This window comes from Melopsittacus undulatus, unplaced genomic scaffold (genome assembly GCF_012275295.1).
Source record: "Melopsittacus undulatus isolate bMelUnd1 unplaced genomic scaffold, bMelUnd1.mat.Z mat_scaffold_438_arrow_ctg1, whole genome shotgun sequence".
NCBI lineage: Eukaryota > Metazoa > Chordata > Aves > Psittaciformes > Psittaculidae > Melopsittacus > Melopsittacus undulatus.
The window spans coordinates 36,175-47,271 of record NW_022994324.1 but is presented as its reverse complement, the minus strand read 5'-3'; the positions used below and the strand labels follow the sequence as shown (position 1 = coordinate 47,271).

At 40.4% G+C, this 11,097-nt stretch overlaps 1 long non-coding RNA gene across 1 annotated transcript; it reads right to left on the bottom strand.

The window, feature by feature from the left end:
- Positions 1 to 755: 755 nt before the first annotated feature.
- Positions 756 to 11,060, bottom strand: LOC117438527 (uncharacterized). Its single transcript, XR_004550839.1, has 3 exons — positions 10,917 to 11,060; positions 10,694 to 10,770; positions 756 to 1,857 (listed from the first exon to the last, which is right to left on the bottom strand). It is a non-coding gene; the product is annotated as an uncharacterized lncRNA (long non-coding RNA).
- Between the last annotated feature and the right edge of the window lie 37 nt (positions 11,061 to 11,097).

Here is an 11,097-nt window from a genome sequence, read left to right as displayed (position 1 = left end):
CATGGCCAGAGTTGTACATCTCGTGGATCTCCCTGGGAGGCTGGGAGGAAGAGATACTCTCAAATATGCTAGAAATAGAGGTGGGACAGGGCACCATACCAGATAGCCTAATCAGGTATTTCATTGCTAATTAAAACCAGAAACAAGTGAGTGTGTACATATGAAGTGCAGGCTGTTCTGAGATATATCTGATGCTAGCTGATGGAGATTAAGACAGGAAAAGCTCATTAAATTGTCCTGCCTTTTAAAAACCATAGTCAAAAAACTCTAAGATGTCTCCTCTAAGCTGCTACTCAGAGTTAGGCCAAGCATGACAGGACAACTGCAGGTGCCTGGCTTCTGTGCTACTCCTAGCACACAGCTCTCCTCAGACTCACTGTCTTCACCAGTTCTTGCCTTCAGCACCCTCTTGTCTACCCACCCTGCTCAACAGCTTTTGGGGGAAGGACCCAGGTGCAGAACTTGAGCAGAGTGTCTGAGGTAACACAGTTATCCAGATAACCAGGACTTTGCTTGAGCCAAGATGGGAATGTGACTTTCAATCACATACTCTTAGCAGAAGTGGAAAAAAATTGAAAGCAGAAATGGGATGGCAGCACAATGCTTCAGGGGCTTACTTGCCTTTGGGTACTGAAAGAGGTAAGACTGGATAATATTATAACATTGCACAGGGTTTTGACTCCATGGACGTTTTAGTGCAACATATTTAAATAGAGATGGTGAGGTTGCTTGTGTGAGTTTTGACATACATTCCTGGCTCATTTGGGGTTGATCATGGACTTGAAATATAAATATATAATTATATATATTGATATTTATCGAATTATCTTGTCATGAATGTTGAGCTTTTCAATCTTATACAATGACCTTATCCTTGCTGTTTACTTCTCCAGTTCTTAAGTGGTATGTGTTCCTACACGCTTTCGACCTGTGAGGGCAGAACTCCTGCAGCATGTTGAGGTAGCACTGCTATTCAGAAAATGGCTTAAGATTGTCATTTTTAGCTGCAACTGATATCAAAAAACAAACACACATACCTTTGGGTCTTACTAAAACCCCATATGAAATAGCAGTATAGATTTTTATTTTTAGAAGAGAGAACAAACAGTAAAATTGAACCAAGTACCCCATAATTTAGCAACACTGAAAGTAAATGAAATTATTCCCAAACTCAGGAAAAAATCATGTGCAAAGGGTTAGCAAGACAGCTGAGGGAGACACATCAGAACAGTGAAGAAGGACTCAGACATAGTTTCATAACTTTGTTCTTTATGCCTAGGCATATTTCTGGTCTTCTACTTGCTTATCTGAAGTCAAACCTGTTGAAAGTGACACCTAGCTTTACACCATCTAAAGCAAATTCACCTTTAAATCATGTAATCATAGGGGTTCATGGTTTAGATTGTCAAGCTAAGATTTTCTGGTGGTTTGGGGTTTTTTAGTGGCTGTTGAAGGTAGAGTCTTAAAATCATCTTCTTTTGAAGTGATGCTGTGATGCTGTTACCCAGCTCAGTTTTCTAATTAGCAGGCCTTATTTTAGTAGCACTAATCTGGTGATGCTTGACATGTTTGAAAGTCATGCCACTTAGATGCTTGGATATGACTTTACAAGTCTGTTACTTGGTAAGAGCTTTTAGAAATGCTGCTTGAATTTGAGCCTCCATCTGTCACAGAATTGGTCCTGGGTAGCTCCAGATTACACCATTGGCTCTGACATCTTTATTTTCTTGCTTCTTTGTTTTTTTCTCCCTGAAGTTTAGGATTATAATTGTTCTTTTTCCCAGCACAGAGATTCTCTTCTTTATCTGTAAGCAGGACAGCTACCAGCTGGTTTTAAACCACAACACTGGGGTGTTTCTGAAAACCAAACAGGGAAGGCATCGATCAGCAGTAAAACCCAGAAAAGGAAATCAAGGTGGTCATCTTCCTATCTTTAAAGGAATAACTTGGGGAGCTGGCAATGCATATGAAACTTGCCACCCTTTGATCTTAACTGCTCCTGACTTGCTGCTGCTTTCTTGAGCCTGCTTGATTTCTGTTATGACACCTACAATTCTTTCTCTCTAGACACTAAAGACAGTCTAAGTAAACTCAATGAGAGAAAAAAAATCTGCTTATCTTATTTTCTCTAAGAGGTACAGTGGCAGATATGGAGGAAGCTTGGGATTGTTCAGTAGTAAGTGCATCCAAACACATACATACAGGCATGTTAGCTCCTTACAGGTCTTCCACCCTTGCCCATAATGAACCAACCATTTTCTCTTGAAGTTCTGAGGGCAAGATTAATTCTGACTCCTGAATTAACTCTTCCTCAGGAGATAATAATGGATAAGAGAGGATAACATTGGGGTTTGAGAGACATGGGGAAGGCTATGTACCTCTAAGACTTTCTTGACTTTCCACCATGATACTTAAAGACCTGTGAAGAACAACATTGGTCGCCACCTGATATGTTCTATGATATCACCTCCCAGCTGCTGCCAGAATGGGGACATGCCAGTGAATCTTTTATTTTATACCAGAAGTGTGTGCTTTGTGGCTGCAGACCTGCCTTAGACAGAAAAGGCAAGAAAGTGTCATGGCTTGCTCATGGGTCTTGGAGAGTTCCTGTGCCATGCAGCCAGGCCCAGGAGCTGGGAAGTATTCATATGATTATCCTAATAGAGAGACAACAAAAACATTAATACTGACTTTCAATGATAGGACTCATAATTCAGAGGGAGTCATGGCAGTAACTCATGAAGGCAATATCAAACTGTTCAGCAGCTTAAACCCTACTGCAGACCCTACAGTTCATGAATTTGGCTTCACCAGATTAGACTCACTAGTTGTTCATTATAAATAAAAGAAAAATTGTACCCCATATTGGGAGAATAAGAAGGCAGCCAGGAGATGCTAACTGCTTGAAAAAGTAGCGGATGACTGTTACCAAGGGCATTTACGAATCTTAACATTTTTCTATTGCTGTTGGCTCCAGAGGATGGACAGAGAAGGCATGTATCATCTCAGAGTGAGCAATTTCATGACTGCATTTCTTTAATCATTCTTATTACTACATACTTTATTTTTTCTTATTTACCTTCTATTCCTTACATCATGTTTAATTTTTCTGCTTTTGTTGCAAGTCTTTCTTATTATGTTCCTAGGTTTGTCCTACACATCATCAGCAACTCAAAAATGATGATATTATTATCATTATTATTGTTGACAGTTACTTGCAATAGCAGCAAGTTGAAAAAACTAATCTGCAAAAATCATCTATTCTGAGGAAACTGAAAAAATTGCCTTTAACATGATCTTGCCTATATCATATTTTAACATTCAATTTCATAATCAAACAGATGGTATGATAATATCATGGAATCATAGAATGGTTTGGGTTGGAATGGACCTTAAAAACCATCTAGTTTCAATCCCCTGGCATAGGCAGGGACACCTTCCACTAGACCAAGTAGCTCAAAGCCTCATCCAACCTGGCCTTGAACACTGCCAGAGATGGAGCAGCCATAACTTCTCTGGGAAACCTGTGCCAGTGTCTCACCACCATCATAATAAAGAATCTAAATAATTAGTATATCTAAATAATAAGTAATATCTAAATCTACCCTCTTCCAGTTTAAAGCCTCTTGTCCTACCATTCATAAAAAGTACCTCTCCAGGTTTCTTGTAGGCCCTCTTTAGCTATTGGAAAACAGCTATAAGGTCTCCCTTGAGCCTTATCTTCTCCAATCTGAAAAAGCAAAACTTTCTCAGCCTGTCTTCATAGGAGAGGTACTCCAGCCCTGAAGCAGAGAGAGAGAATCACCTTCCTTGACCTCCTGGTCATGCTCCTTTTGATGTAGCCTGGGATACAGCTGGTTTTCTGGGCTGTAAGATACATCAGGGATGAGTGCATTGCCATATGCCACTTGTAAGATATCTTAAAGTACAGCAGGTGAAACAGTCATGTCCCTGCTTTGGTGAGTTATTTCTGACAAGTCATTTCATCTTGCTGAGCCTTAGGTTTCTCAAATTCAAATAGAATGAATGGTGCCGACTTCATCATACACAGTATTGATAGACCTAATGGTATTTACCATTTACCTTTTCTTGTTAGTACAGAAAATCTTTTTTAGCCTTTCCATGTAGGTCTGAATATAGCATTGGTAAAATAATTTAAATCTAGGTTCCTGGGTGCTTGCCAGAAAGCAGATTGTTTAGGAAAGTCTTAGACTGGCTTCCTGTTCAGAATGGAGGTGTGTATTAACTTAGGAATGACAGATCCTCCAGGTAACTGCTGGGGAACATGCTTCCTTTAATCAAAAAGATAAAGCTAGAGCAGAAAATTTTAATTACTGGAGTTGTTGGGCTTTTTCATTTCCCACACAGGAGACTTTCACTCAAGGCTAAGTCTGAGACTGCAGTATTAGGGGAGACTGCAGTATTAGGGGGTGTGTTTGTGATTATCTCATGTAGATCCAAACCCTTGCTACCCCCCCAGAGGGGCTGTCCTAATCATCCTCTGCCCCTGGCTTGGCACCCTGAGCTCTGCCTCCCTGCTATCAGCTGCTCTGGACGTTTAGCATCTTTAAAAAATGCAGGGAAATCTGAAAATTATATGCAGCCTCTCACACAATCATAGAATAGTTAGGATTGGAAAGGACCTTAAGACCATCTAGGTCCAACCCCCCTGCCATGGGCAGGGACACCTCACACTAAACCATCTCACCCAAGGCTTCATCCAACCTGGCCTTCAACACTGCCAGGGATGGAGAATTCACAACCTCCCTGGGCAGCCCATTCCAGTACCTCACCACCCTGACAGTAAAGAATTTCTTCCTTATATCCAGTCTAAACCTCCCTTGTTTAAGTTTTAACCGTTACCCCTTGTACTGTCACTACAGTCCCTAATGAAGAATCCCTCACCAGCATCCCAGTAGGTCTCAATGCAGCTTTCTCTTCTCCAGGTTGAACAGCCCAAACTTTCTCAGCCTCTCTTCATACAGGAGGTGCTCCAGTCCCCTGATCATCCTCGTGGCCCTCCTCTGGATTTGTTCCAACAGTTCCATGTCCTTTTTATGTTGAGGACACCAGAACTGCACACAATACTCCAGGTGAGGTTTTACGAGAGCAGAGTAGAGGGGCAAGATCACCTCCTTCGACCTGCTGGTCATGCTCCTTTTGATGCAGCCCAGGATACGGTTGGCTTTCTGGGCTGCAAGCGCACACTGCTGGCTCATGTTCATTTTCTCATCGACCAACACCCCCAAGTCCTTCTCCACAGGGCTGCTCTGAATCTCTTCTCTGCCCAACCTGTAGCTGTGCCTGGGATTGCTCCAATCCAGGTGTAGGACCTTGCACTTGTCATGGTTAAACTTCATGAGGTTGGCATCAGCCCACCTCACAAGCGTGTCAAGGTCCCTCTGGATGGCATTCCTTCTCTCCAGCATATCAACTGAACCACACAGCTTGGTGTCATCGGCAAACTTGCTGAGGGCGCACTCAATCCTACTGTCCACGACAAAGATGTTGAACAAGACTGTTCCCGACACCAGTCCCTGAGGGACACCACTCATTACTGGTCTCCAGCTGGACATTGAGCCATTGACCACAACTCTTTGTATGTGGCCATCCAGCCAGTTCTTTATCCACTGAGTGGTCCATCTATCAAACTGATGTCTCTCCTATTTAAAGACAAGGATATTGTGTGGGACAGTGTCGAATGCTTTGCACAAGTCCAGGTAGATGACATCAGCTGCTCCACCCCATCCATCAGTTCCATAGCCCCATCATAGAAGGCCACCAAATTGGTCAGGCAGGACTTCCCCTTAGTGAACCAATGCTGGCTGTCACCAAGCACCTTGTTGTTTTACATGTGCCTTAGCAATCAAGTATATGCATGTTCTTTACAGCTGTGGGTAATATAAAATTGTATAAAAATGTGTGCTTAGTTAAGAAAGAAAAACTGTGAAAATATTTAACATGAAATTCTAGAAAAAAAAAATCAGAATGAAAACTCCCCCTACCAAAGAAAACAAACTGAAGCAAAACAAAGAAGAAAAAAGTTAAACCGAAAAATTAATATTACTAAAAAAAAAGCTTTATAAGATGTGACTGATAATATGAAAGTTAAGAACTAAAGGGAATACCTTAGAAGTTATAGATCTTTAAACTTAAAAAATCAATTAAGACATCCACATTAGCCTGCTCCATAACAGTGTAATACAATTGTGATACCTTTAAGAATAAGTCAGTTCTGGGTTTATCATCCCAGACTGCACCATGCTTACTTTTAAAGGAACACGTATTTTATTTCATGTGTTTTCCCCTTACAGTAAAACTCTCGAGCTAAGGTTGTGAGCTTCAACCTACAAGAATGTTAATGTTAACCATGTATGAATATACATGCAACATACATCTGATTGAGATACGTGGTCTGATACCTCATTTCCATGAGTCCTTTAGCATTCCCACTTGGTAACCTCATCACTCATTCTGAAGGGAAGGTGCCTTGGCAGTTTATTTTACTCTCAAAGATTAGCTCTCTTTGAGCAAGGCTTTTCAACAGCCTCCATAATGAAGCAAGTACTGGAGATGGATTTATGCAAGAAGGAATTTCTTACCCACAACTCAGTTATCTCTTCATCATCACTAACAACCTTCTCTCTCACCTGTGGCACAAACAAGCCAAAGAAACCACATAGCCTTTCTTTTTGTAGTCATATCACACTATAGGATGATACTGATTCTTCAGCTTGTAGCAAGAACAAGCTTATGGGTAACTTCAGATGGTATTGATTTTATTTTCATGCATTTTGTAAATGACAGATGATGTGCTGGTCAGTTTTGTTTACTGAAAAACACTAATTTAGAGGTGTGATTAACAATGACAGAATATTGCCAGAAATTTTGTCAAGTGAAAAATTTTATCATATTTTGCCATCTAGATGAAACAGAAAAGTTGTACGTAAACTTCTAAACATTAAGATAATTTCTGTTGAAACTAATTACACTGAGCAGAATTGTATTATTATTATTACTGCTTCTATATGTATCTTACACCACTAACTTTCCTGCATGTCTCCCTATCACTGGATATCTTACAGGTACTGAGAAAAAAAAGCAACCTTTGTGTCTGTAAGACCTGGCCACTCAATAGAAGGGCTTCCCTAGCACATCTGTCCTTCCACAACAACTTTTGGGTTGGTGTTAAAATCAATGTGGTTAATTGATGACAATCAAATGGGGTCACCAGCTGCCCACCCAAAACATTTTCCAATAATGTTTGGGTAAATGGTAATTGTAGCCCATTTTGCATCACAGCTTTGCAAACCTCCTTTACCAGTTCCCAATTGAAAGAATGATGGGTCCCAGGCTTATTGGGCTGGACCACCACTGGAAATGTCAAGTGAGGGGTTAATTGCAACTTTTCCCCTTCCTTGGTTCCATCTAAATGCACTTTTCTCCACCCTTCTCTTATTTTACTTCCTTCATCTTCCTCTTTTTGCTCCCTACAGCTTGAAGGGAGCCTCATCCTGCCTGAACCCTTTTTTATGTGAAACCACAGGTCACATATGTGGCAGCAATGTTATCGGTCATGAGACCACAGTCCCCTTCTTATCTGAGCTTTTTGACTCACTTTCCTCCTGTTCTGCTTCACTCTCGTCCATCTGAACTGCTTTTTCCTGTTTTGCTGACTCTCCACTGTGAGCGGATTCCTCATTTGGGTTTCCAGTCACTAACACTCTACTGATTTCCTCTGTCACAATTTTTTCACGACACATTTGTTTTAGTGTCTTATATACCAAAGGTCACGTCGATAGTATACATACAGCATTTGGGTCACCCCTTGTAGCATGGTCAAAGATCAGATTACCAGCTTTTTTCCAAATTTCATAGTCAAATACACGCAGTGTTTCTGCGGGTAAGGCTTTACTTTTGAACCATGCTAGCAATAGTTCCATATTGTTTCTTTCATATTTTACTCCTCGTCTCTTTAACATTTGTTGCATCATCCTAACTATCATCCTTTCCTTGCTCGAGATATTCAAACTCATCCTCTCTTTCCCTCCTGTCTCTCAGCTGGTCACCTGAATTTTTCTCTGAGGTGTGTGAAGCTACACGGGATTTCTGGTCTGCTCGGTCCAGCTGGCAAGATGATCCTTCAGCTGAGACAGTCCCCTCCAGAGTACACAGCCCTTTCATTCCGCGATCACATCAGGGTCACCATTTAGGGGATTTAAGGCACGGACTCCGATTGCTGGTCAAAGACCTTTTTACATTAGGTTACATGATTTATATATAGGTTTGATCATACCCATGCACTTAAAGCTACAATACAATTGGTTAGTTGCTGCTGTCCGCACGCATAATCTAAAATTACAATTGATTAGTCTGCTTTTTCAACACCATCTTTTGACATTCTCCTCACGTCTCAGTTCCTTCTTCTACTTCTCATTTTCATCCCCATTTTTTCTGTTTCTTTTGCTCCACTTTTCTTGCTTGAGGTTAGTTCCCCACAGAGCTGAAATTAGAGAGTCTGGTCCAAAGTTAATTCCCCAAAGAATTAAGGTTGCTCAGCATACTGTGACCAAGTTCAAGCTCCTCTTCTCCTGCTGGTTACCTCACGCAAACAGAAGTCACTAGGAACTGGACTCAGCTGACTTTGCAATATCAGTAGCTGACCGTTTTAGCCTTTCCATGAAAAGTGAAATTTTTATGAACTACCTTATATGCAATCATATTTTGAATTGTACAGCTCTTTTTTCAATGATGCTTTCCTCTGCTGCCCTGTAAGGTGCTAACAGGAGTAAAACTAAAAACCACAAAAATCTTAATAAAAAAATGTAATGGAGAAAAAAGCTCCAAGAGCACAGAATTACTATTAAGTAGATGCCACTAATTCTGTCTACTGCAGTAATCCCAAAGGGTTATAGCCAGTGGTTTAGGATTTCCTCTTCGAGCTAGATCAAACTACTGATCTTTACCAGTCATTTTTGTTTAGACTGAACTATTTTTTAATTATTAATATGAAAATAATACTTTTCAAAGTTTGAATATTTGTTTTGAAATCCCATTTGAAATTGTTCTTATTTATCTTTTCTGAAGAGTCCACGTGCACTCTTCTTCCTAATGAGGTATGGCACAGAGGGATATATATTGTAACAGCTATAGCTTTTGGTTTCGCTTTTTGCTGGGACTATTATTGCTGTTTATGGCATTTTATAATCTTTTGTAACTATCTTCTGTTATAAAAAAAATAAGAACAAAACTGAGATCTTTTGGTCTGTTAAAGAACATGCATATTTTATATTTGCAAGAAATAACTTCCATCCAGTGATCAAAATGGAAATTCAAAACTGGAATCAGTTTTGAGTGATACACATTTTCATCCTTTATTGGTTTCTTATCAAGGCTCCTATATAGGATTCACATGCAGTGATTTCTCAATAATCTAAATAAGTTTTATCAAACTTCATTCAAGGGTACTACAAAAATAATTTACTGACACAACTCTTTGAAGTTCCATAGAGATGTTTAAAAACTCACTCTGAAGCCATGTTTTCCCCTATCCTATGTATTTCCACTGCATAGAAAGTATAGTACTAATTCTGAAATGCCAGAGTAATGCCCCACTTCAACCACTGACTATTGCATTAGTAATATAGATATTTTACATAGTGCAATAATGGTAACAGTATGGTATGAAACATTAAAAAGCATACAAAAATTACTACTGGCATCTTCTGGAAAATTTGATTAAGCAAAAGTTCTGAAATAAGGTCCTTTGGTTCATAAAAGAACATGGAGACTTTATATGCACAACTTTATTTTTCCTTAATCCAAAAGCAAATTTCAGATTGTTGACAATTTCCCAGAAAAGGGAAAATCTAGATGTGATCCATTTAATATTTCCTGTCCCAGTTTGCCTCACTGACTCACTGATGGGCACATTGAGCTCAGTACCAAAAGCTGAGTGACAGCAGGGACATGCACAGCTGGCTTTGGCAACCCTAGCCAGCGGCAAGGCAGCACATCACCCTTGCTATGAGGTGTGTGGCATGCTGCAAAACTGCTTATGTAGCAGGAGCATGTGGCCTCATCCCAGGAGGTGCTGAGTTACCCTAGAGGTGCTGAGCCCTCTTTTCCCAGCTCAAGTTCCATCCTGGCAGACACCCAGCACCATGGTGGGCTTGGCAGGCTCAGAAGCATACCAGCCATTTTGCACTTTCAGGGATGAAGCATACACCCTTCTCCCGAGTTCCGTGGCAGAGCAAAAGCTCACTCTAACTTTTTCTTGCACATTAAGGGTGGTTCAGTTGTCCCAAGAACACAAGGAGGGGCTTACAAAGCCTCAGCTGCAGGATGAAGGGACCTACTGCTGAGCAAAGTGAGGAATCCTCTTTGATTTCTCTATCTCTCACATGTCTGTGCTTGTGCCATCCAAAATGAGGCCAGAAGTGAGCTGTGCGGCACATCCTCCTTTTCCTCCACTACATGTTGTTTTGAGCAGCTCTCCAGTTTTTCTGGCACAGGACATGTGTACATCTCTCCCTTCACCATGTCAGCGAGAGCACAACCCATAGGAAGGGAAAGGTACGGCATGAGGAAACCTTGCAGTTGGTGAAAGCAGAAAATCTCCTTCCTCTGCTCCAGATATTCCTGTGGCCTTAATAAATAAACCACCATATTTTTCCCCAAGTTAATGTGTTACCTCTTTAATGAGAACCCCATTCTGCTCTGAGTGCTGCCCTTCTGTGAACAATGTGCATGGAACTCACTTCTTCACACCTGGAAGTAAACAAATCGGCATATTTTAATTAAAACTAATCATTTCTTGAAGTCCATATTCTTTATGGTAATTTTCATTAAGCTTTTTTATTATACTTGGTGTAAGGAGAAAACCGATAATTGAATTGAAAGAAATGATAAGTTACCATTTTAATGATTCCTTATGTTGTGAGTAATTTATAAATCACTCAGTATCTTCTCAGCGAAGCTTGCCTTCTGTTTTTAAAACGTACCCTTTTGTATCCAACAAAGGGTTTCAGTGCAATAAGAATTAAGGTGTGTCTCTTAGCTTTTACCTGCAAGCAATAATGATGTTGTCAAGCGTTT